This window comes from Poecile atricapillus, chromosome 19 (genome assembly GCF_030490865.1).
Source record: "Poecile atricapillus isolate bPoeAtr1 chromosome 19, bPoeAtr1.hap1, whole genome shotgun sequence".
Taxonomy (NCBI): domain Eukaryota; kingdom Metazoa; phylum Chordata; class Aves; order Passeriformes; family Paridae; genus Poecile; species Poecile atricapillus.
Genome location: NC_081267.1, coordinates 4025552 through 4052169, shown reverse-complemented (window position 1 = coordinate 4052169; position 26618 = coordinate 4025552). Strand labels below are relative to the sequence as shown.

General features: G+C 49.7%; 1 pseudogene; it reads left to right on the top strand.

Annotated features, from left to right (window-relative positions):
* The window catches only part of LOC131586325 (uncharacterized), a 1027770-nt pseudogene that overhangs the window by 39658 nt on the left and 961494 nt on the right, over positions 1-26618 (top strand).

Here is a 26618-nt window from a genome sequence, read left to right as displayed (position 1 = left end):
TGTGTGGCTGAAATGATTCTGTTCAGAATCAAGTAATGCTTTATTTCTCTAAAGACACTGTTGGAGAGTTTTTGCTTTTCACAGTTTCAGTGAAAGGATTACACCATTAGAAGAATTTTTCGTAATAATTCTACTTTTATATTGTAAGTTCTGTTTGGGCCAGGGGTGTGAGAATCAGTTTTTAGTCAGAGGAGAAGTAAAAGAAAGTACTTGATTGCTTTCTAATTTTTGTTTTTATGTTTGTGCGTGGCTCTTAGTGATAGCAAAATTATGGTATGGGTTTTTCCATGTTCACCTTTAACCTGCATTTTGAAAACTAGAAGAGTTTGAAAGGTAGCCCTTTAAAATGGAAAGAGTTAATAGAAAATTGTTAAAAAAAAAAAAAAAAAAAAAAAAGCAGATGGAGGAGGGAGCCCTTCATGTGAGTCATCCCATGGCTCCCCAGGAAGAGAAGATTCATTCCAGGCAGCCAGGAGAGGAGCTTTAGAAATGCAAATTAACACCTCTGGGGCAAAGCCTGGACAATGTACCAGGGTCTTCCTGCCTGGGGGAGGAATTGGGCTGAATTCCTCTGCCCCTCACCCCAAGCTCTGCCTGGTGGCACAGGGGGAATTTGCACAGCTAAAGGCAGAGCCCATGGTGAGGATATCTGACTGACACAGAAATTGGTTAAGCTGCAAAGGAAAACAGCAAATGGAGATTGTTGTGAAAACTTCACTATAAAAAATGGGCGGGAATCATCCCAGTCCCCACCTTAACTTGTACTCTCACTTTCTGTGTTATCCAGGGTGAATTAGAGCACTGGGGTTTTTGTTACCCCAAGGGAAATCAGTTGGGAATCCAAGTATGTGCTGATTTAATTAGAGAAAAGCCAAAAATTGATGCAGCCCTGGCTGGAGGGAGCACCCAAAAATGGGGAAAAGATGAACGGCCACCAGAACAAATCCTGCAACACCACGGACCAGCCCCTGGGAACCCTGACAAATTCATATCAGGAGCCAGAGAACCCATTTATCATTTCCATGGCATATTTAGATTACAGGATGTCCTCAAACTAATACCCAACCAGACAGCTCCAGTTCCTGACTTTCTTCCCAACCAATCCACTCAGATGAGGAACACAACATTTCACCATGGGATGGGATCAGATTATCTTTAAGCAAAAAAAAGAAACAGCTTTTGAAAAGTTAAATGACTCAAACTGCTGTTGGCAAATAGATCACAAAGGAAAAGAGGTGAAACAGATAACAAGGAAATAAGAAAGCAGCCCGTGTACTGGTCCAAACATGGAACAGATGGGAATAGAACACATCTCCATGTTTCCCGGGCAGACCATGGGTTAAAGGAATGCTGTTTCTCCTCTTATGTTCTACAGCAACTCTCATCTTTTCACCATGCAGGACACCTTGATGAGTGCAGCTCATTCAGCAGCTGAGCAAGGGGATGCAGGGGGCAGCCAGGCCTCCTGAGCCACAAACGGCTACAAAAGGACAGCGAATGAGGGCACTGAGAGCAATCCCAAAATCACAGAACACCCAGGAAGAAAAAACAGAGTCAGTGAGTGAATCTGCTTGCAGATATGGATTTGTACATAAGGAAGCAATGGGAGAAAGCATCAGTTTCAGAAAATGTTAGTAATTGACAAGGAACGCTGCTCTGACAAAGTCCCGCTAAATTCCTGAACTTCCAGAAGAACAAAGACTTAACAGAGCCATCAATATCGGATGTTATACAAAAGCGGGGGGTACCGGGACATGCAGGAGGCAGATGGGGAAGTCTGAACCTTCCAAGCACCTCCGCCAGTGGGGAAAGGGACAGGGACACGCGGCCGGGAAAATCAGAACAAAAACGAGGCCGCGTCCTCCAGCAACTGGAGAGAGCGCACGGCAAATGCCCCATGGCCTCTCCCTTTGGGCAGCAATAAAGTCACTTTCACACCACTCCTCTGGCTCCTTTGGCCACACAAACCTCTGGCGCCGGGAATTTTCTCGCCCAGCCCCGGGCACAGCGCAGCCACCTCCGGGCTACCGACACGAACCGGGACGAGCCAGCGCTGCTCCGGCACCGGCTCCTGCCGAGGCCGCAGCGGGAAGGAGACCGCGGGCAGCCGCTCCCGCAGCGCCCTCACGCCAGGGCCAACACGGGCCGGCCACGGCACAACCCACCCGCCACAGCCCCCTGCCGCCCCCTCCCGGGCCCGCAGCGAGCCCCGAGCCCCCGCAGAACCGAGCGCGGCTCCCACCTGCGATGGCCGGGGCCGCCTCCGAGCTCCGCCGCCGCCTCACCGGGCTCCGGCCGCTGCCGCCGCTGCCGGGCCCGCACAGACGCTCCAGCAATGGCGGCTCTCCTGCCCCACGGCCGCCCTGGGGGCGCCAGCGGGGCCGGGCTTGTCCCCGCTCTGCCCAATCAGAGCACGCCAGAACTACGAGTGACGGCAGCAGCAGCCAATCGCAGCCAGCGGCGGGCTCTGCACACGGCACAGCCCCGCCCCGCGCCCTCAGGGCCCCCCGGGCTGTGTGAGGGGAAGGGCGGAGATGAGGAACAGCCCTGGAACGGGCCCGGCCCGAGCCGCCATTGAGCTCCCAACACAAACAAAGTTCTCCGCAGCTCCCGGCTCGCCTTTCCCAGCCCTGGGTGTTCGGTGGCTCCAGCTCAGGGGGAAGCCCTGGAGCCTCACTTCTCCCACCTCTAATTAGGAGCATCAGGGCATCACTCGGATTTCCCCCTAAAAGGGAAAACTGCCACAAATCCCTGTGGATGAGTGGGGGAGGAGAGAGATTTCTGGCAGAAAACTCCAAAAACTCAGAGCAGGATCATGAGAAGTAAATGAAAACGCTTAAAACCAGCTTCCCCCCACCCCTCCCTCCTCCCAGCTGTGCCTCCTCCCCCGGCAGTGCAGGGACACAGGGAATGGGGCCATGGTCACTCCATCCCCCGGGGCTTTTCCCCCTGCTCAGGGACAGGAGTCGTTCCCCTGCTGCACCCTGGGCTCTCTGCCACCGGAGACTTCTCCAGGAACTTCTCCAAGCTGAGTCCATCCCATGGGGAACAGCCCCCTCACAGTGCTGCAGCGTGGGTCACTCTGCCACGGGCTCAGTCCTTCTGAAAAGAACAGGCAAGGAGAGCAGCTCCTTTTTAATGCCTTTATTGAGGGCAGCTCTAGGTGGGGGAGCTCGACCACTGCTGCTCCCAATGGACAACCCAGAGGAGGAGATGTTCAGCTTTACCACAGGGCAGAGATGGGGATTCCGTCTTCAGGAGAGTCTCTAGGAAGACCCTGCCTCATTGTAAACCTAGGGTAGTCATGCATAGCAAATGTTGTTTAGTTATGGCAACAAGGTCCAGAACATCAGTCAGTTGCTCAATGTTCTCCATTGCTCCTCAGTGTAGTTTGGAGTCTGGTTTGTGCCATGGCTCGCTGATTCTAGGGGTCTTTGGATGTTAATCCCACTTCTCCTGGGTGCTACCCCCCATGGGAGTTGGGCTCATCTACACACTGGGTGCTGTCATCGGTGCCATTGGGGGGTGCCGGGAGCAGCAGAGGCAATAGACAAGGCCAGGTGGCATTAACAAGGCTGGTACAACAACATTGGTATTTACCAAACATGACACAACATGAGGTACATTAGCAAAGAAGGCACCTTACGGTGACAACATTCTACTGTTCAAACTGTAAAACATCTTTGTGTACTGATCAGGAGGTCACGATTTCCTCTTTACAATCCTGATGCTGAATGTCTCCTGAGGAGGTCTGGTCACAGAGAAGAATGAGCCCCTTGTGGGCTGCCCCTGTTTGGACAACCTGCTCCTCACCCCGAGCCTCAGCATGTCTGACATCGCCCACCTGGGACTGACATCCCAAAACATTGAGAACATTTATCAATTTTTGTTTATCATTGAAATCTAATTAATTTATAAAAATAAATTTTTACTTTTTATAATAATATTATTCTGTATTCTTATAACCTTGTTTTTGCATTTATGTAAAAGAATTGATACAATTTTAGGAACAAAAACCATTATTGGTCTTTGGTTCTAAGTACCACAATTCCCTTTATTAATTAATTGACCACTGTTTCTCCCTCTTTATGCTAATTACTCCTATTTTTATTCCTTTCATCATCTTTTTTATCATTTTCTCACAGTGGGTAAAAGGGGCCACTTAGGGGTTCACAGAGACTTTTCTGAGGAACATTTGGGGCAGTTTTGTGTCTGGGGAGGGAATTTAGAGATAATTTGGGGGTCTGGAGGACACTTGGGAGAGCTGGGTGGGCACTTGGAGGGGCACTTAGGGATTCTGTGGGACAATTCGGGGTCCGGGGGAGCACTTGGGGGGCTGTAACAGGGAATCTATGGGCCGCGGGGGATGATGGGAGTTGTAGGCGCCGGTATAATACGGTTTAATGGGGCCGCGGAGCCTCACGGGAGTTGTAAGCGCAACTCCCATGGGTTCCGGTGAGGCGCGGGGCATGACGGGAGATGCAGTCCCGGCTGGCATCAAGCTCATTGTGCGCCGCGGAGGATGATGGGAGCGGCAGCGGGAAGCGGGAGCGGGAAAGCGGAGGAGAAACCGCGCGGTTCCGGCGATCCCTGAATTCGCAGTCCCCCGGGACCATCGCCCCCCATCCCGCAGGTGCCCGGGGAGGGGGAGTTCGCCCCAAATACCCCGGGGGTCCCTGGGTTTGGGGTTTTTGGGGGGTCCCGGTGGCGGCAGAGCCCCGGGAAAGGGGTCGGGGGGATGCAGGTCCCCCGAGCTCTGCCGGGGCCAGGTGGGGACCGGGTGGGAGCGGGGGGACCCCGGTTTTAGGGAGCCCCGGGAGAGCCACAGCTTCCCTGAGCGGGACCCCAGAGAGAGGAGAGCCCCAGAGCCGCAAAGCGGGGACCCCGAGAGGGGGGGACCCCTGGGATTGCCGGGACCCCGGCGGGGGGTGCTGGGGCTGGAGGGGCGGCACGGCCGGGAAAGGGGTTCGGGGCTCCCGGTGCCGGCAGTGGCTGCTCCCAGCATGAGCCCAGTTGCTCCCCCCGTGTGGCTCCAGTTTCCTCAGCACCAGGCTGAGCCAAATCACTCCCAGTCATTCCCTATTACGGTACATCTTGTCTCCATTTTTCCCAAATGTTATCGCCATTTTCCCACATTTTTATCCAATTTATCCCAAGTTTTTCCCATTTTTATCCTGGTTTTTCCTATTTTTTTCCATTTTTCCTCATTTTATCCCGTTTTCATATATTTTCCCCCCATTATTATCCTATTTTTTTATTTACCCCTAGTTTTCACCCATTTTTCACCTTTTTTCCTCCATTTCCCCCCTTTTTAACTATTTTTTCCTCAATTTTTTCTTAATTTTTCTGATTTTTTCCTATTTTTTCCTGCATTTTTAGTCAATATTTTCTCCATGTTGTCCTAATTTTTCCCAATTTTTTTCCCATTTTTAATCTATTTTTTCCCCATTTCCCCATTTTACCCTCTTTTTCCTCTAATTTTTCCCCAGTTTGTTCCCCATCTTCTCTCCTGTTTTCCCCATTTTCTTCCATTTTTCTCCCACTTTCACTTCATTTTTACCATTTTTATTCCCATTTTCCCTTCATTTTTCTCCCAGTTTCCCTCATTTTTTCCCCCCATTTTTATCCTGGTTTTATCTCATTTTTCCATCATTTTATCCCCATCTTCCATTCCTTTCTCCCATTTTTCTCAATTTTTCCTCCATTTCCATCCCATTTGTCCTTATTTTTATCCCATTTTTTCTCTATTTTTTCCCATTTTCACTCCAATTTCCCCCATTTTTACTCCATTTCCATCCTATTTTTCCCTATTTCCCCCTAATCTTCCCCATTTAATTATTCCAAAAAATTAATATTTTGGCAGGGAAAAATAGAAATTTTGGCGGGAAAACAGGGTGCTTTGGGGGCAAAACTCCATGAATTTGAATCACAGCTTTCCCATTATTTTTCCATGATTTTTCCATGATTTCTAGCCGGAAGGAGGAGTGGGATTCATCCAAACATTGTGGAAGCTGGAATAGGACCAGGCCATCTTACCTTCCCAAAAATCTTGACCAGTTCATCCGCAATTCCACCTTTCCCCACTCCCTGGATTCCCAGGTCTGGAAATTCTTTTATGACCTCCCAGGTAGGCAATTCCCAAAATTCCATGGAAAAATGGGATAGGGGGATTTAATCCTGTTTTTTTCCTGATTTTCCCCATTATTTTCCCCAATTCTTTTCTCTCTTTTTTTTAATTAATTTTCCTGATTTTCCCTGAATTTTTCCCAGTTTTTTCACCATTTTTTTCCTGATTTTTTTGTTTTTCCTGATTTTTCACTCTTCCCAAAATTTTTTTGTCTTTTCCCCAACTTTTTCTCAAATTTTTCCATAATTTTTCTGGTTTTTCCCATTTTTTCCCAATTTTTTCTCTTGTTTTTCCCATTTTTTTTTCTGATTTTCCCCCAATTTTTTTCATTTTTTTTTCTGATTTTTTTCCCTGATTTTTTCCAGGTTTTATTCCCTTTTCCTTATTTTTTTCCTGATTTTTCACAATTTTTTTCAGAATTTTTTTCACATTTTTTTCATTTTTTTTTCCTGATTTTTCCCTCTGATTTGTCCAAATACTTCCCTTTTTTTCCTAATTTTTCTTGATTTTTTCCTGTTTGTTTCCTTGATATTTCCTAGTTTTTTGCCAATTTTTTTCCCCAATTTTACAAAGTTTTTCCCCACTTTCTTGTATTCATTTTTTTTTTTCCTTGATTTTTCCCAATTTTTTCCCAGTCTTCTTCCTCTTTCTTTTCCTGATTTTTCCCTGTTTTTTTCCCAATTCTTTTCCTAAATTTTTTTCTTGATTTTCCCTTAGTTTTTCCTGATTTTTCCTTCTTCTTTTCGCAATTTATTCCTGGTTATTCCCCATTTTTTTTCACAATTTGTCCCTGATTTTTCTCCGTATTTCCTAATTTCTTTACTGGTTTTTCCTGATTTTTTCCAGGTTTCTTCCCTCTCTTTACTTGATTTTACCCAATATTTGATCAATATTTTTCCAGATTTTCCCCATTATTTCCTGATTTTTCCTGATTTTTCCTGATTTTTCCTGATTTTTTTCCTGATTTTTTTCCTGATTTTTTTTCATTATTTTGTTATTTTTCTAATTTATTTTCAATTTTTCCCCATTTCTTTTCTTAAAGTTTTCCTTGATTTTTGTGCTTTTTCCTGCTTTAATCCCATTTTTTTCCGTGATTTTTCCCTTTTCCTTTCCCTAATCTTTCTGGTTTTTCCCAATTCTTTCCTGATTTTTTTCATTATTTTTTCTGATTTTTCCAGATTTTTTTATCCTTTTCCTGTTTGTTTCCCTGATTTTCCACTGATTCTCTTTTTTTTTCCACATTTTTCCTCTGATTTTTTCCAAATAATTTTCCTTATTTTTTTGCAATTTTTTCTCAGATATTTCTGGTTTTTCCTTCATTTTTCCAATATTTTTCCCAATTTTTTCCTGATTTTTCCTGATTTTTCCCAGGGTCTTTTCGGCTTTCTTTTCCTGATATTTTCCCTCATTCCTCACAATTTTTCACAATTTTTTTCATGTATTTCCCATTTTTTCCTGATTCTTCTCTCTTCCTTTCCCAAATTTCTTCTAGCTTTTTCCCAATTTCTTCTCAAATTTCCCTAGTTTTTACCTGATTTTTCCTGTTTTTTTTCCTATTACTTTCCAGTTTTTATTCCTCTTTCTTTTCTGTATTTCCCCATTTTTTCCAAGTTCTTTCCCAGTTTTTTTCCTGATTTCGCAAATATTCTTTCCAATTTTTCCTGGTTTTTCATGATTTTTCCTTCTTTTCCTATTTTTTCCTGATTTTTTCCCCATTTTTTCTGATTTTTCCCAAATTTTTTCCACTGTCTTTTCCTGATTTTTCCCCAGTTTTTTCACATTTTTTTTCTTGAGTTCTCTCTTTTTTTTCCCCAAAATTTTTCCTGGTTTTCCCCAATTTTTTGTCAGATTTTCCCCTGTTTTTCCCAATTTCTTCCTGATTTTTCCCTGATTTTTTTGAATTTCACCCTGATATTTTTCTGTTTTTTCCCCGAATTTTCCCTTCAATTTTCCTTGAATTTATCCTGGGCTTTTTTCCATTTTTTCCCCAATTTTCCAGTTTCCGTCACACTCCCAGTCTAATCCCAGTCACTCCCAGTATGAGGCCAGGGGGCCCCAGTTGCTCCCTGTCAGTGCCAGTATGACCCCAGTAGCCTCCAGTGTGATCCCTGGGACTCCCTGTCTCTCCCAGTATATCGCAGTCAGCCCCAGCACGCTCCCAGTCATTCCCAGCTCCTCCCAGTTCCTCTCAGCATGATTCCAGTTGCTCACAGCCACTCCCAGTCAATCCCAGTATGATTCCAGTCACCCTCAGTGGGATCCCAGTCTCAGCCAGCATGGACCCAGCTGCTCCCACTGTGTCCCAGTATGATCCCAGTAGAGTATGATCCCAGAATAGTTGTAATTCTTCCCCGTTCCTACCAGTATGATCCCAGTTGTCCCTGGAATAGTCCCAGTCCACCTCAGCATGATCCCACTCACTCCCAGTTTCTCCCACTGTGGTTCCAGCTGTTCCCAGTTATGGTCACAGACATCCCCAGTATATCTCAGCTGCCCAGAGCATGCTTGTGCTCATTCCCAGTCATTCCCAGTTACCTCAGTAGGGTTCCAGTTATCCCAGTACAAACCAGTCCCTGCCAGTGCTGCCGCTCCTGGGATCCCCCAGCCCTCTCTGTGTTCCCCCCTCCCGCATCTCCCCAGAGGAGCCCCAAGGGCTGGCAGTCCCCAGCCAGGGTCCCCAGCCAGCCCCAGGTTGGATCTGCAGCTCCCAATTTTCCCAGTTTCCCTCTCCTTTTCCCCGGGCCGGGTTCCCCCCGTCCCCAGCGGGTGGGAGCAGCGGAGAGCCCCGCGCTGCCCATCCCGACCTGTCCCGGCTCCATCCCCGCTCCTGCCGTGGGCTGTGAGGGGTTCGGGAACGGGGCACCGAGGGTGTCACTGCTCCTGGGGGAGGAGGAGGAGGAGGGATGGAAGAGGAGGAGCAGTAGGAAGAGGAGGGACAAAGGAAGATAAGGGAAAGGTGAAGGAACCACAAGGTCGAGCACTCCCTGAATTCACAGCCCCCACCTGTGGGATCATCATCCCCCATCCCACAGGTGACCGGGGAGGGCGAGCTCGGCCCAGATATCCTGGGGGGTCCCTGGGTTGGGTTTTTTCGGGGGATGTTTGGAGAATGAAGAACTCGAAAGCTGAGTGGAAAATGCCCCTTGGGGGGACCGTGGGGAGTCCCAGCATCCCTTATTGATGAGATTGAAATGGGGGGAACTTTTTGGATTCCTGGCACTCCCAGCAGCCTCAGGGGGGCAGGGATCGAGTAGACAGAGTACAAGCGTGACGCCCAGCAGCTGGGACAGGGGGGAACCCCTGAACACCAAAGGGAGAGACCAGAGATGGGGAACTTCTGGGAGGTATTTTCAGGGCTGAATCTTGGTGTTTGGGAGGTTTTTATGGATGGCTGGTGACTTCTAGAGATGGACTTGGGCAGAACAAACCCCCTAATCCAATGTGCTCATACACTGTATTTTTCCCCAATCCAGGATTTCTCATTCCCAAATCTTGGCTGGATGGAGGAGGCAGCTGCAAGGAAGAGGAAGATGCCCCAGGACACCCAGGCAGGTGAGGAGGAAGTCAGTGCCCCTTTCCCCCTCTCTCCTGCTCCATCTCCCAGCCCAGCCTGGCCCCCAGCTGCAGGACAACCCCGCTGCCGACGCCGTCCTGCCGGGGACGCACTGGGGGGATCTCCTTCCCCTTCCCTCTGGCACGGAGGCAAATCCCATCCTCTCCTTGTCCTTCCTCCCCCAGACAAGGAGCTGAGGATGGAGACCAGGGAGGACAAATCCCCATGGCAGAACCTCATGGAAGGGACCATTTTGAGCGGCTCCACAGCGCAGGAGTCAAGCAGGAAGGAAAATCCCCAGAGATCCCACAGGAGGAGGGGCTCCAAACCCATCCCAGGGTGCTCTGAGGAGGAAAGACCCACCCTGTGCCGGGAAGGCGGCCGGAGTTCCAGCCAGGGCTCTGAGCTGGTGGTCCATGAGCAGCTTCAGGATGGGGAGAAGCCCTACAAGTGCTTGGAGTGTGGGAAGAGCTTCAGCCAGAGGAAAACCCTGATCCGCCACCAGATGATCCACACTGGGGAATGGGCCTACAAGTGTGGGGAATGTGGGAAGGGCTTCAGCTGGAGCTCCCAACTCATCACCCATCAGCGCATCCACACTGGGGAGAGGCCCTACGAGTGTCCCGAGTGTGGAAAGAGGTTTCAGACCAGCTCCCATCTCCTCGTGCACCAGCGGATTCACACAGATGAGAGGCCCTTCCGCTGCCCTGACTGTGGGGAGGGCTTCAAGCGAAACTCCCACCTCATCAGGCACCAGCGGATTCACACGGATGAGAGGCCCTTCCGCTGCCCTGACTGTGGAGAGGGCTTCAAGCAAAACTCCAACCTCGTCACCCACCGGCGCATCCACACTGGGGAGAGGCCCTATGAGTGTGGGGAATGTGGGAGGAGCTTCAGCCGGAGCTCCAGCCTGACCGTGCACCAGAGGACTCACACTGGGCAACGGCCCTATGAATGTGGGGAATGTGGGATGACCTTCAGCCAGAGGTCCCATCTGACCATCCACCAGATGATCCACACTGGGGAGAGGCCGTACGAGTGTGGTGAGTGTGGGAAGAGGTTTCAGACCAGCTCCACTCTCCTTGAGCACCAGCGGATTCACACGGATGAGAGGCCCTTCCGCTGCCCTGACTGCAGGAAGGGCTTCAAGGACAACTCCAACCTCATCAGGCACCGGCGCATCCACACTGGGGAGAGGCCCTACGAGTGTCCCCAGTGTGGGAAGAGCTTCTCCAGGAGCTCTCACCTGGCCAAACACCAACAGAGGCACCGGTAAGGGAAGCCCTGCGAGTGCCCCAAGTGCAGGAAGAGCTTTGTGCATTGCTCCAGCTCCATCCTCCATCAGAGGACCCACGTTGTGCGGAGCCCTGATGACCCACGTTCCCAGTGATCTGTGTTGGGAACACACTGGGCTGGTGGTCATTTTATTTTGTTCTGATTATCTTTTGATTCATCTTCATCCCTTTAAAACAGACAAAATTTAGGTAAAAGTCTACAAATTCATCAAAGGCATCTAGAGCCTCACATTTTACTAGTGCTTCAAGGTTATCTGGTATTCATGGAAATGCTTGGGTGTTGTGGAGCTATTTGGTGGAGTTTTCTCCATTTTTTGGCACTCAAAGCAACGAGAGTTTGAACTGTGATCTCAAAACCACTCAATGCCACTGAAAACTGCACAGTCCCACTCAAAACTATTGGAGTCCACAGCCCCTCAGAGTGTGATGCCTCAAGTTTTAGCTTTCATATCTTTCAAATTCTATGCTGCCTAGTTTTTTATTTTTGAACTTCCTGTTAAGTGTTAGTGAGCTCTCTTCACAGAGTAGGTAGACAAAACCATTCCTTTTCTAGCTTGATACCAAGGACAATTATCACAAGTTTCAGGCCCAAAAGTTTAAACAAGGGTGGACTGAAGAGAGAAAACAAGAAGGACAGGACTTCGTCATCTGAAGCTGTAACTGGACAATGAACCCAAATATGCAGATGGACCTGAAGTTCTAAAAATGTGAGACCTCGTGATGAGTTGGTTTTGGGTTTTTTTTTGACTATTTTTTGCTCCATTTTGGGTGTAGCCCTTTCCAGGCTCTTGTACTGCCCAAGGTCTGTCCTTGAAGGCCTTTTAATAAACTTTATTCTTAACTCTGTCCGGCCTCTGTTCTAGGTCAGCCTTCTGAAGGCATCAGGTGGAATGGGGTTGGAAGGGGACTGGGTGAAGTGGGATGTAAATCAGGAGGGGTGAGATGGGCACTGGGTGGGGCAGGATGGATGGGATGGAGTTTGGGAGGTGTGAAATGGGGGAAATCGGGCTTGGGAAGGGGGTCTTGATGTCCAGCAGTGATGGGATGGGTTGGGACTGGGACTGGGGATATGGGGTTGGGTCTGCAATGAGACAGCCAAATTTTGGGGATGATGAAGGGAGGGTGTGTCCATTACTGAGTGAGGTTTTGGATATTCCACATTCCTGAAGAGATTTTGGGGTATCTCACGTTTCTGAGGTGGTTTTGGGGCACTCCCCAGCTCTTGGGGTGTTCCTGAGAGCAGCTCCATGGAGCCCCATTGCCAGGGCTGGTTGCCATGGGCACGAGCTCAGAGCTGTAGCCAGAGTGCGTTGCCTCGGTGCTGGAGAGCAGAGAAATGATGAACAGCCCCAGACATCTCCAGGGTGTGTTTGGGGGCAGAGCAAGTTCTGCCTAGGTGGGACAGTCACTGCCCCAGCCCAGCCACTGCAGCCTCTGCTCCAGCCCCAAAGTGGCTGCCAAGCCCCTGGCACCCCAAAAACCCCAGCTGGGAGAGGGAGCAGAGCAGGTGAGGCTGTGACACGGGTGTGACACTGACAAGTGCCACGGCCCTGGAGCTCACAGCAGATGAGATGGTGCTGAATCCAAGGCTGACTGTGGATCTCTGTCCCTCTCTCTCCTTCCCTTACTTCCAGTTTTCAAAATCTGGATGGCTGGAAGTTGGATGGGTTGGACGAGTTGGCTCAGTCTGTGCTTAGTGAAGTGATTTCCTCTAATTGCATGCAGATTTATGATTTCCCGAGTACCTCACTCTCTAAAGTTTGCAGCTGAAAGTTTGTTCCCCCCTCCTGAGAAGTTTGTTGTTTTCTCCCATGCACTGCCCGAGGGGATCGAGGTACCTCAGGTCCCTTTCCAGCAGGGCCCGAGCGAGCTTGGGGCACAGCACAGGGAACTGCAATGCTGAGCCAGCCCTGGCTGGGTTGGAGGAAGCAGAAAGGCCAAGCCCTGAGCCCAGGCCTGGCACAGCAGGGCCTGTCCCTCACGGGTGGCTCGGGGCTCTTTGTGGGGCAGTGGGATGTGAGGGGCAGCAAGGACAAATGCCATAAACCTGCAAGCCCTGCCAGCCTCCTCAGGGAGGGCCAAGGGAGGAGCAAAGACCTTCCTGGGGCTGTGCCCTGGGCCAGGAGGGATTGTGCCAGTGGAGTTGACCCTAAATTTCTTCTCCCAGGCAGCTTTAGGACATGGAACATGGAGAAGCCAGAGCCAACTCTCAGCTTTCCACAGTCCTCCAGTAGAATCCTGTGTGGGGAGCAGCCTGGGAGCAGGGTTTGTATGTCAGGGGAGGGGAATTCAGAGCCCTTTTCTCCCCCATGACCTGAGGGTCTGCATTTTCAATGGCCCTGCAGCTGCCAAAGGGGCCTTTTTCACCCAGCTGAGAACAGTTCTGCTGATGGCCTGTCCTAAACCTGATTTTTCTGCAAATGTGCCAATAAAGCCTCATTTTTTGCAGCCCCAGGTCTTGTATGCATGCAGGTTTCTCAACTGAAGCGTTGGAACAGCTCTGCTAGGTAGTTCTCTTTTCCGTGGTGATATTTTTGGGTTTTTTTAAAATTATCTCCCCGTCAGCTCTGGGCAGAGCTCTGTAACTGTGTGTGACACTTGTCTGTGGCACTGTGGGGGTGGCCAAGGGGACCTTCCCCGAGCTGTCTGCAGAGGAATCCACAGCAGCCCAGGCTGGGGGTGCTCAGTGGCCGCTCAGTTCCGCTGACTGGACGCGGCTCTGGACACTTCCCTTGGAGCATCTCCAGGGAGGGAACGCTGGGGCTGCCCCGGCTGTGGTGTCACTGCCAGGGGAACGCTGGGGCTGCCCCGGCTGTGGTGTCACTGCCAGGGGAACGCTGGGGCTGCCCCGGCTGTGGTGTCACTGCCAGGGGAACGCTGGGGCTGCCCCGGCTGTGGTGTCACTGCCAGGGGAACGCTGGGGCTGCTGGCCCGGCTGTGGTGTCACTGCCAGGGGAACGCTGGGGCTGCCCCGCTCCTGCCCCACCCCATCAGCTCTGCCAGCGCCTCCAGGGGACACAAAGGCTGAGCCAAAGGGTGAGAGTTGCACAAGGGGCTGAGCTGGGATCTGGGACCCATTGGGATCATGGAGTCCAGCCCCCGGCCCTGCACAGACACCCCAACGATCGCAGCCTGTGCATCCCTGGCAGCGCTGGCCAAAGGCTCCTGGAGCTGCGGCAGCCTCGGGGCCGTGCCCATTCCCTGGGGAGCCTGGGCAGTGCCCCAGCCCCCTGTGGGGGAAGAAGCTTTTGCTGATCTCCAGCCCAGCCCTGCCCTGGCCCAGCTCCAGCCGTTCCCTCGGCTCCTGTCCCTGCTCACCTGGGCAGAGATCAGAGCTTGCCCAGAGAAGCTGTGGCTGCCCCTGGATCCCTGGAAGTGTCCAAGGCCAGGTTGGAAGGGGCTTGGAACAGCCTGGGATAGTGGAAGGTGTCCCTGCCCATGGCAGTTGGTGGAATGATAAGGTTCACTTAAGGTTTAAGGTCTCTTCCACGCCAAGGCATTCTGTGATTCTGTGATTTTGGGAGAGATGCTGAAGCTCTGGCTCAGCTTTATCTCAGCAAATGTCTGGACCCAGCAGCAGCCATGGGAGGGACCATCTCCTCCTCCCTCTCGCTGTGGCTGTAACTCACCCAAGGGCAGTGTCATAAATGAAATTGAAATTTGGGCAACTAGGGCTATTGAGTTAACAGTAGTTTAATAACAAGAAAAAAAAAAGATACAATTTAGTGAATTGAATAAAAGAATACAATTTAGTGGATTGAACAGCAATTTGATATAGAAGGAATACAATTTAGTAAAAGAGTACAATTTAGTGAATATATTCATGTTCACTAAATTCACTATTCACTATTCATATGTATGAATATATATATGAATATAGCTTGCCAGTAAATATGATTAAAGCATGAGCAAAACTGACTGGGGTACGGAGAGGGCTTCTCACCCCACCTCACATACAAAACAAAACAATTCAAACTAAACTTATATACTGTATACTTATACATATTCATTCATGTTTCCAGTAAGTCTCCTCCAATTTCTGATTCCTTAATTTTTCATCACTATTCTTCATGGTGCATGCTTCACTTGTTGCTAGAGGGTCTTCTGTCTTCTTTTGGTGGTATTTTGGATGAAGGCTTACACTCATCCTCATTGTCCTCTGGATAACCTTACAGGCTGTGTGTGCGTCCTAAGCTTTGTGTTATGTAAGTAAGCATTGTGCTCAACTAATTAGTCTTATGTTTTATAATTTTCAGGCCCTATGCCTAAATTCATTCCAACTTTATCCATCTCAAGGTCGATTTTGTCTTAGGACATTTCTTATCTCAAAACTACATCCTGTACCTTAATTTTAACATGTAACATCTGTACAGGGGGTACATCTGCCTTGTAACACTAATTCCCTTGATTGCTTCTAATAATAACTTTCCAAATAGTTACAATTTAGTTAGCATGAATCATTTCCATTTATTACAGGAAGGTGTGAAAACAGGAGCATTGTTTGGTGTGGCCTCCTCTCTGCCTTTCACACCTTTCAGTGCTTTGACCCAGCCCAGAGCTTTCTCCAAGAGTGCAATGAAGCAGCTGTTCCTGCTCCCAGCTCTGGCTTTTTCCAGTCTCTGACCCTGACTGGTTTTGTCCCTCTTGCTGTGCCCTCTGTTCCCCCAGGGGGCTGCCCCAGGCTGAGGGATCAGATCCAGGCACTGCTGCTGCTCCCTGGGGACCAGCCCCAGTTTGGTTGTTGCTGTCAGTGCCAGCAGAAGCGGTGGCTGGAGCAGCGGGTGCTGACAGTGCCCCAAGGCCCGGGGCTGGAGGGGTCCCTGGGCTGGGGCTGGGAGGGAGCTGCCCCTTGTTCTCCCTCTGCCTCACGCAGAGCTGGGCCGGGCACAAGTGGGGCAGCAGAGCCAACAGGGAGCTTGCGAGTCTCTTCCAGCCGTGCCTGCTCAGAGTTTGGCCTTGGAGCTTCAGGTGGGCAAAGGCAGCTGCTCTGCTCCCTCTGCGTGTGCCCGTGTTCAGCAGTGCTGCTCCATCAGTCTGTGCCCAGCAACGGGGAAAAGCCTCAGCCCTGCAGGGCCAGGAGCTGCCGGGCTCTGCCTGAGCAGCTCAGCCAGCGGGAAGGGAGCTGCTCCACACGGGAACCAGGAGCAAAGGACATGCCTTTTCTAGGACATGTTTTCTGTAAACAAACAAACAAACAAACAAACAAAAAAACACTAAAAAAATATGAAAGATAAAAATTACTCCCAAATGAGTAGTGAAAAAAGATCTATAACTCTGGAGTAAGAAAGAGGTAACCGATCTTTTGAAAAAGAGAACTCAGCTTTGATTTCAGTTAGTTTGTACACGTGCTAGTGGAAAGGATCCATTACCTGCCTTCCTTTAGATATTTGATGGATGTTTTCCAATATTAAGATATTTTACACTGCAGTTAAAGGAACAGGAAATTGAAATACATGTTCTTCATGACTGTGTCTTGAGTGTAAAAATTTTGCAGTTTGAAACTTGGACATAAAGTGTTGCAAATGGAAGTGATAAATCCCAATGGACTGAGTGAATGCAGCTTTTCCTATGGCATGTGCAGCACTCCAAGGACTTCCTCAGTGGGGCTGTGGGTGCTTGGAGCTTTGTCCTGTGCCACTCCGGGATGTCATGAAATGGGACTTCACCTGCCACCAGCCCAGGTCACGCTCTGCCACCCCAGCTCCTTGGACCTTGTGTCCCCAAAGAAGACACAAGGTGTTTCTGCTGCTCCACCTTTGCACAGATCCACAGAGAGCTGGGATTATCCCAAGTCTCGTGTCTCCATTGTGCCATATTCCTAAAGAACCAGCAGCCCATCCTGACGAATATGGTGAGTTACGTGGATGGTTGTCTGCTCCCTTTCCTGCCTAGAAATCCTGAAACTGCTTCTAAATGCTGTTCCCTTCAGCTCTTGGACACCTACTCACACAGAGCTGGGAAAAAAATGCCCTGGCCATGGCTTACAAGGTGAGTTATGCCAAAGTTAGAGCTCTGTGGGAAATCTCTATCCATCCCTATCCTTTTAATATATCTGTACGTGGGGGTGTGCATGGATGTGTCTTGTATGGAAAGGAAGGAGTGTGCAAACAATGTGACTGACACTTTCACTCTCTGTGTTCATTCCATACTCATGGGTACCAAGATATTATGGAAACCTTTGCAAGGACAGACCTTCTGTCCATGGATACAGAGACATCCAAGAGCCCCTGGCACAGACAGACCCTTCTGTCCATGGATAGAGACATCCAAGAGCCCCTGGCACAGACAGACATTGCTGCCCTTCAGCCACTGACAGGATGAGGCCCTGAGACTGGGGCTTGGCCTTCCTCATGGTGAGGGGCATCAAGGAAGGCTGCAGTGTGATCGAGACTGTGATGGGCTGAGAACTCACTGGGGGAAAGGAGGGAGCAGTTGTGAAGTAAAAGGCAGGTGGGGGAGAGAACTGTTCAGAGAAGGGCTGAGCTACAGCTTGAGCAAGATGAAAAATGTCATTTGGGATCATCCCAGATGGATTTCATTTCAGAAGTTATGGAACAAGTTTAATTTTTGGGAGGTGTCATGTTTTCCCTTGGAGGTGGACACTCTGCAGACTTGAGCTGCATTGCCAAAATGCTCCAGTCTCTGCTGCAGGTCACACCGTTTCTTCTTTGGCTGATCCCGGCGCGGTGCTGAGCCCAGCAGAGCCCTGGCAGAGCCCAGAGCAGCCTCAGCATCCGCAGAGCCCGGCTGCAAGGAGAGAAAGCAGAAACCGCCCGTCAGCTGAAGGCTCCTGTCCCCTTGTCCCAGCCAGCCGCGGTGCCCAGGCCATGCTGGCCCTGCTCAGAGCTGGGCCCAAAGCTGCCCATCACTGCTGCCTTTGGGAGCAGAGCAGGAGGGCAGGACATGTGCCCAGCCTGCAGCCAGCCACGGCAGATCCAGCCCCTCAGCAGCTGCCCAGAGCGGGATGCTCCTGTGCCTGCTGCCATCTCCCAAAAGCTCCTGTCCCACCCATGCCAGGGAGATGAGGACCCACCTCACACCAGCCGCTGCCAGAAGAAAAGCTGGTCCCAAACGATGTCCTCAGTCTTCTCCAAGGGCACGGCCCATCCACGCCACAGCTGGTCCCAAGCACTTCCCGATCCAGACTGGATCCCACCTAGAACGCTTCCTTTAGAAAAACAAGCAACAAATTAATGAAAATAGATTACAGACAAAAAGGGGAAACCAGAAAAATGGTAAAAAATCTTATCTCTGTCAGGAGCTTGAGCAAGGCCCAACCCCTACATTCTGGGGAAAAACCCACCCATGGGTGAGGGAAGCCCATGCTTGCTCCCTTTCCCCCTGCACTGTCCCCCAAAATCACGGTGATCCCAAAGCAAAGCAGGGGAGTGGAACAGCCCAAGCCCTTCCTTGCCTGCCCAGCAAAGCAGCCGTGCTCAGGTTCTGGAGTCCCACCTGTGCTCCTGCCATGGGGGTTTGTTTGTGTCGGGCTGGCTGCCCCAGCCCCAGCCCGGGGCACGGTGGGTGGTGGGGGCTGTTGGCAGGGCCAGGATCCCACTCCCATTTCGTAACCACCCCAGCCCATGTCCCCAGCCCTGCCAAAAACCAGCTGGGCAGCCACTGAGGAATCAGTTGCATCTGCCCCAGTGAAGGGGAAACCTTTGGTTCCTGGCCAATGCACAAATCTGGGAGCATCCCCCTGGGTCTGGACTGACCTGAAAATTCACTGTGGAGCCTGGCTTTGAAGAAGGTGCCAGAATCAAAGTCCATCATCGCCAGCTCCCGATGGCCAGGTGGAGGAAGAGGATGTCATCCTTGCTGTTTTCCTCCATGTCTCCAGCAGCAGCAACAGCCCCACCTGGTCCAGCTTCTCCAGGGGCTCCTTCTTCCCTGGGGTGACACCAGGCTGTCAGGGTTCTGCCCAGGGCCCGGCTGTCAGTGAACCAGGACAAGCAAAACCAGCTCAGATGGTGCCCACCAGTGCTGGGCAGAGCAGCTCAGCTCCAGCACAAGGGCTGTGTGTTCCCATTTGATGAGCCCAGTGCAGTGACACAGGCAGGACAAAGATGTCTAGGTTTCTTTGCTGCTGATTGCCAGGGCATGTGTGGAGCTGTAACTTACCAGGTCCCTGCATCACTGTGCCTGTGGCTCTCTCCCTTCTTCTAGGGCTGATGAATATCCTGCATCCAGGGATCATGGAACAGGTCTTCTAATGAGGGCCTGTCCAAGGAGTTCAGGGATAAACACCACCTGATCAGAAGCTGGCAATCTGGGGAGAGAAACCACAAACCACTGGTCAGTTGGAGAAGCCTCCTGTCTGCTTTGTCCCACTATTCCCGTGCCCAGGCCACGCTGGATGTGCTCAGAGCTGGGCCTAAACTTTCCCATTAATTTTTTTGTTTTGGAGGAGAGCAGCAGAGCAGGACATGTGCCACCTCCTCAGCAGCTGCCAGAGCGGGATGCTCACGAGCCCGCTGCTGTCTCCCAACACTGGTGTTCCCCCTGTGCCCAGAGATGAGGATTCACCTTGGGAGAGCCGTTGTGGCAGCGGGAGCTGGCCCCATCTGATGTTCTTGCCCCTCCTGAAAGGGTGCTCCCCGCAGACCATCTCGTGCAGCAGGATGCCCAGGGTCCAGACGGTCGCTGCCTCGCCATGGTACCACCCAAAGTCGTTCCATTCCGGGGGGCTGTATGATGGTGTTCCTATGGAATATGGATGGAGCTCATCAGGGGATGCTGCTGCTCCCAGAGCCTGACCCCAGCATCCCTGGGCATGTGGGGGCTTCCCCAGTGGCCCATGGGGTGACCTGCTGCCCTCTCGCCAGCACCTGGGACTTGGGTACAAACCCAGGGCTGGAAAAGAAGCCACTGGTGCTGGAAGAGGGCAGCAGAAACCCTGGCAAGGCCCGACCATGACACACAAAGGGAAATACCCACTCAGTGCTGGGGAAAAACCATACCCACATCCTCCCTGCTGGCATTGCCCAAAACATATTTTGAACCAAAGCAAACCAATTGAGCAGAGCAGTCCAAGCCCATTCTCAACTGCACACGAAACCAGCTGGTGCACAGGTTCTGCCTCCCCCTCTCTGCCACCCCTACCCATGGAGGATTTTGTCAGGCTGGCTGCCCCAGCCCCAGTCCTGGGAGAATCCCTCCTGCCACACCCTTGTTGCGCCAGGAGATGTTGGGCCAGGAGATGCTGGGACCAGAAGCCTACCCCTGTGTGGGCTCACCTGCAAATTGAGTGTAGGCTGTCTCCTGAAGGTAGGTGCCACAGCCGAAGTCAATCAGTTTTGCCTCGCCGGTCTCCAGGTCAACCAAGATGTTCTCCGGTTTTATATCTCTGTGCAGGACCCCGCAGCTGGTGCAGTGCCGCACGGCTGCCAGGACCTGCCGGAACAGCTCCCGCGCCTCTTCCTCGGACAGGAACTTCCGTGCCCGAATAAAGTGCCGCAGGTCCTGACACCGCTCCGGGCGCTCCAGCACCATAACAATGTAGCTGGGGAGCTCAAGCCACTCCAGCAGCTGCACCACGCCGGGGAAGCCTGTGGACACCTTGTCCAGCAGCACTATCTCCAGTGGTGCGCTGGTGCCGTCGGGCTGCGGGAGGAGCACGGTGCCGTCAGTGGGGCTGAGGCCGTGCCAGGGCTCGGGAAGCCCTCAGCCAGCCCGGGATGCTCTGTGCCCTCCGCTGGCCCCATGCCCGCTCTCCCTCCAGGTGTCCTGGCAGCTCCCACCCTGCCGGGTCCCGGCTCATCCCCGCCCGGCACGCCCCGGCTTCTGCCGCTGGCCCCGCTCACTCACCAGCTCGCCCCAGTGCCGGACGCGGTTCCGTGGCACCTTTTTGATGGCCACCTGTAAGCCAAAGGGAACAGCGGATTCAGCTCAGCGCCTGCCGTGTCCAGCCCCATCCTACTCCTCCGCCCCCTCCTCATCCTCCGCCCCCTCCGCCCGCTCCTCCTCCTCCGCCCGCCGCTGGCCCCACCGCTCACCGGGAGTCCGTCCGAGAGCCGAGTGGCTGCGAAAACTCTGCCAAAGCCGCCGCGTCCCAGCAGTGAACCCACTCGGTAGCGCTGCTGCAGGGCCTCCTGCGCCTTCCCTGGGGAAGAGACGCGGCCGTCAGTGCTCGGCCCGGGGCCAGGAACGGCCCCCGAGCGCTCCCCGACCTCCCCGGGCCGGGCATCCGCAGGCGTTCGCTCTTTGGAACGCGACAGCGGCGGCTCGGGGCCGGCGGCCGCGCTGCTGAGCGGCGGAGCTCGGGCCGGGGAAGCCGCAGCAGAGGCGGCGGCAGCGGCCGCGCCACCTGTGTCCTCCGCGGGCCCCGGGAGGAGCCGGGGCCGGGGCCGGGGCCGGGGCCGGGGTCGGGCCAGGCGGAGCCAAAGGGCGGCGATGCCGCCCCAGCCCCAGGCAATGATGCCCGCCCAGCAGCGCCAGCGCCAGCACAGCCAGAGCTGGGCGGAGGCGAGACCGCGGAGGGATGCTCGGGGACGGGGCCGGGGACGGGGCCGGGGACGGGGCCGGGGCAGCCCTGCCCGGGGCCGGGGGCGGACCGGAGGCATGGCCCGGGTGGGCTCGGGGAGAGGGAAACTTGGAGAGGAGGGGGACACCGGGAAAGGGAGACAGGGATGGGGTGCGGGACCACGGGAGAGGGACAAGGGACTCAAGGGAGTCGAAGAATTCGACTAGGAGATGAGGGGACGCAGGGGAAGGGAGACCCAGAGAGGGAGAGGGAGAGGAGGAGGAGAATCAAAGAAGTCTCTAAAGCTGCTGCTTCCACTGCTGCTGCTGCTGCTGCTGCCGCTGCTTCCGCTGCTGCCGCTGCAACTGAAGCACCGGGACCGTTTGTCCCCGTGTCCGTTTGTCCGTTGCCCGCTCGGCCCCGCCCCGAGCCCCGCGCTCCCCGGGCAGCCCCTGAGCCTGGCCAAACACGGGAACTTTGCCCTGGTGAGCCAAGAGCCAGAGTCTTGACTCCTGCACAGGGGCACAGCAATGCCCTTGGCTGCTGCTGTGCCTTGTCCCTGCTGAGGGTCAGACACTGTCTGAGCACATTCCCTGAATGCAGAATTTGTACCTGAGCCAAGCACTGCACTTGTGTCTCCAGCATTGCTTTCCAAGTAAAACAGGGGGAGTCAAACTGGGTGTAGCTCATGGTATTTTACAGTGTCTAAAACTTGCCAAGTCTCAGATCTTAGAGGTGAGATCCATTTGGAATGAATGGGATGGACAAACAGTGCAAGATGGAAAAGGAGAGCATAAAAATCAATAGAGAAAAATAGAAAAAAACATATTGGTTGTTTCTTTGGATTTTATTTTCATTTCTTTAAAAAGCTGTTTCAGTTTTCCCAGAATCTCCTCCCCAGTCCTGTCTGTTCTTTCCAAAAACCTGTCCTGGAGAACGAGGCGCAGCTCCTGTCACAAGATGTGCCCCCAGCTGCAGCTTCTCTTGGCTTCCCACACTGTGGATGCAGCACAACTCTTGCAGCAAAGCAGGACAAATATCTGAAGAACTTGACAACTTGTTCTTTCTTTTCCTTGTGCACTGGGGAGTTGTGCCATTGGTAAGGTTTTCATTGTTCCTCTTCTAGCCAAAGAAAACATGATGGGCTACCAGGAACTGTTGGGGAATACAAGCCTGGCTGAATGTGGAGAAAGAATCTCCAGAGCCTGCAGCCAGCAGTGGAGAGCTCATCATTCCAAATGCCCCATGGACATCTTGAAAGTGATCTGGAACGTGAAGATGGGCTGACAGAGGGATTTTGTTTCTGTGTTCAGTTTAGATGATTCTACATGTCTTGCAGTGGTAGAAATCAAGAGCACAATCAGTTGATGATAAGCACCAGAACATGATAAGCTGGAGCTCTCAGTGGATGAGAGAAAGACAGTGAAAAGGAGAAATGCAGGGAATGACTTGGTGAACTTTGTGTGTAAGAAGGGTCATTGTTTCCTAATAATTCCCAATTCATTCCCTTTGCTTTTATCCTTTTAAGAAGGCCAATTGCATTTGAGATTCCCCATGAAATGAGAACCCTGAGCTTGTGGAACTGCCTGAAAGGTGCCCTGTTCCTTTTTCTTCTGCTGCTCAGAAGAAACAATGAAGCAAGTTGGGAAGTTCTGGTATTTCTTTTCCCTGGTGGATTTTTTCATTTTATTTGCCACTGCAGAGGCAATTTCTGTGATGGCCTCTGTCAGTTGATTCTATTTCAGCAGCAGCAGCAGCAGGGCTGTGTTTGAGCACTGCAAATGTGACCTGTGTGGCTTTAATTCCCCTTGACTTAGTTCTCAGGGACGTGGGAGCATTTTGATCTCTACTGATCGTGATGCCTGAAACAAAAATCCTGAGTTCCCCGTGACAAAAGCACAGTGGGTAGCACTGACTGAAAGAGACAATTGCAGCTGTACTGCTAAAATTCAAGTGGCAAGCAGAAGAGGGGCAAGAGCAGCCGGGATCTACAACTGCCAAGACAAATGTAGATTAAATAATTTTGTGGGACTTTTCTGGAATTTGGTGGGATGTTTCTGGATTTTTGTGGCATTTTTGTGGAATTTAGTGAAAATTTGAGGATATTTTGTGGGATATTTTTGGAATTTGGTGGGGTTTTGAGAAGATTGAGGGATTATTTTTATTTTTTTGCAATTTTGTGGGATTTTTTTTCAGTTTTGTGGGATTTTGCAAAAGTTTAAATAATTTTGTGGGATTTTTCTGGAATCTTGAGGGATTTTGAGGAGACTTGAAGAATTTTGTGGGATTTTCCTTGAATTTTGTAGGATTTTTCTTAAATTTTGTGGGATTTTTGGAGATTTGAAAAATTTCTTGGGATTTTTCTTAGATTTTGTAGAATTTTGTGGAGATTTTGTGGGATGCTTCTGGAATTTGCTGGGGTTTTGAGAAGATTTAGGGAATTTTGTGGGATTTTTCTAGAATTTTGTGGTATTTTTCTAGAATATTGTAAGATGTTTCTGGAATTTTCTGAGATTTTAAGGAAATTAAAACAATGTTGTGGGCTTTTTCTTGAATTTTGTGGGATTTTTCGTGAATTTTCTATGATGTTTCTGGAATTTGGTGGGATTTTTTTTGTAAGGTTATGGAATTTTTTGGAATTTTATGGCATTTTAAGGAAACTTTGAAGAATTTTGTGGGATTTTTCTTGGACATTGTGGAATTTTGTTTATATTTGGTGGGATGTTTCTGGCATTTGGGAGGGTTTTGAGAAGATTTAGGGAATTCTGTGGTATGTTTCTGGATTTTTGTGGGATATTGAGGGAATTTTGTGGGATGTTTCTGGAATTTGGTAGGGTTTTGAGATGATTTAGGGAATTTTGTAGGATGATTTAGGGAATTCTGTGGGATATTTCTTGGAATTTTGTGGGATTTTAAGGGAATTCAGGGGGATTGTTATGGAATTCTGTGGGAGTTTTTTTGATGTTGTGGAAATTTGTGGAGATTTTGTGGGATGTTTCTGGAATTCAATTGGGTTTCCAGAACATTTGGGGAATCGTGTGGGATTTTTCTGCAATTTTGTGTAAATTTTCTTGAATTTTGTATGATATTGAGAAGATTTTGTGGGTGTTTTGTGGAATTTTGAAGGATTTTGAGGAGACATGAAGAATTTTGAGGTATTTTCTTAGATTTTGTGGAAATTTGTAGAGATTGTCTGGGATGTTACTGGAATTTGGTGGGGTTTTGAGGAGATTTCTGCAATTTTGTGGGATTTTTCTGGAATTTTATGGGATTTTTCTTGATTTTTGTGGGATATTCAGGAGATTTGGTGGGATGTTTCTGGAATTTGGTAGGGTTTTGAGAAGATTTAAAGATTTTTTTTATTTTTTTACAATTTGTGGGGACTTATTTTGAGTATGATGGGATTTTGCAAAAGTTTAAATAATTTTGTGGGATTTTTCTGGAATCGAGGGACTTTGAGGAGACTTGAAGAATTTTGAGGGATTTTTCTTAGATTTTGTGGTATTTTGTGGAGATTTGGTGGGATGTTTCTGGAATTTGGTGGTGTTTTGAGAAGATTTCTGCAATTTTCAGGGATTTTTCTAAAATCTTGTGGGATTTTGAGGAGACTTGAAGAATTATGAGAGATTTTTCTTGATTTTGTGGAATTTTGTGGATATTTGACGGGATGTTTCCGGAATTTGTTAGGGTTTTGGGAAGATTTAGGGAGTTGTGGTTTTGTTTTTTCAATTTCGTGCGGGTTTTTTTTTAGTTTTATGCGATTTTGCAAAGTTTAAATATTTTGTGAGATTTTTTGTGGAATTTAGAGTGATTTTGAGGAGACTTAAAGAATTTTGAGGTATTTTCTTAAATTCTGTGGAATTTTGTGGAGATTTGGTGGGATGTTTCTGGAGTTTGGAAGTTTTTAGGGAAGATGTAGGGAATTTTGTGCGATTTTTTTCTGGTATTTTGTAGGATTTTGAGGAGACTTGAAGAATTTTGTGAGATTTTTCTTACATTTTGTGGAAATTTGCGGCGATTTTTTTGAGATGTTTCTGGAATTTGGTAGGGTTTTGAGAAGATTTCTGCAATTTTGTGGAGTTTTTGTTCAATGTTGTGGAATTTTCTGGAATTTTGTGCGATTTTGAGGCGACTTGAAGAATTTTGTGGGATTTTTCTTAGATTTTGTGGACATTTGTGGCGATTTGGTGGGATGTTTGTGGAATTTGGTGGGGTTTTGAGAAAATGTAGACAATTGCGTGCTATTTTTCTGCAATTTTGTGGGATTTTTCTTTAATTTTGTAAGATATTGAGGAGATTTTGTGGGAGTTTTGTGGAATTTAGAGGGATTTTGCGGAGACATGAAGAATTTTGAGGTAATTTATTAGATGTTGTGGAAACGTGTAGGGATTTGGTGGGATGTGACTGGAATTTGTTGGGGTTTTGAGAAGATTTCTTCAATTTTGTAGTAATTTCTGCAATTTTGTGGGATTTTTCTTCATTTTTGTGGGATATTGAGGGGAATTTTGGAGATGTTTCTGGAATTTGGTGGGATTTTTTAGTAATGTTATGGTATTTTGTGGGATTTTGAGGAGACTTGAGGAATTTTGTGGGATTTTTCTTAGATTTTGTGGAAATTTGTGGATACTTAACGGGATGTTTCTGGAATTTGTTAGGGTTTTGGGAAGATTTAGGGATTTTTGGTTGTGTTTTTTCAATTTCGTGCAGGGTTTTTTTGAGTTTTATGGGATTTTGCAAAGTTTAAATAATTTTGTGAGATTTTTGTGGAATTTCGAGTGATTTTGAGGAGACTTAAAGAATTTTGAGGTATTTTCTTAAATTCTGTGGAATTTTGTGGAGATTTGGTGGGATGTTTCTGGAGTTTGGTAACATTTTGGGAAGATTCAGGGAATTTTGTGTGATTATTTTTCTGGAATCTTGAGGGATTTTGAGGAGACTTGAAGAAGTTTGTGGGATTTTTCTGAAATTTTGTGGAAATTTGTGGGGATTTGGTGGGATGTTTCTGGAATTTTGTGGGATTTGTTTTGTACTGTTGTGGAATTTTCTGGTATTTTGTGGGATTTTGAGGAGACGAAGAATTGTGAGGGATTTTTCTTTGCTTTTGTGGAATTTTGTGGAGATTTGGTCGGATGTTTCTGGAATTTGCTGAGGTTTTCAGCACACTTAATGAATTGTGTGGGA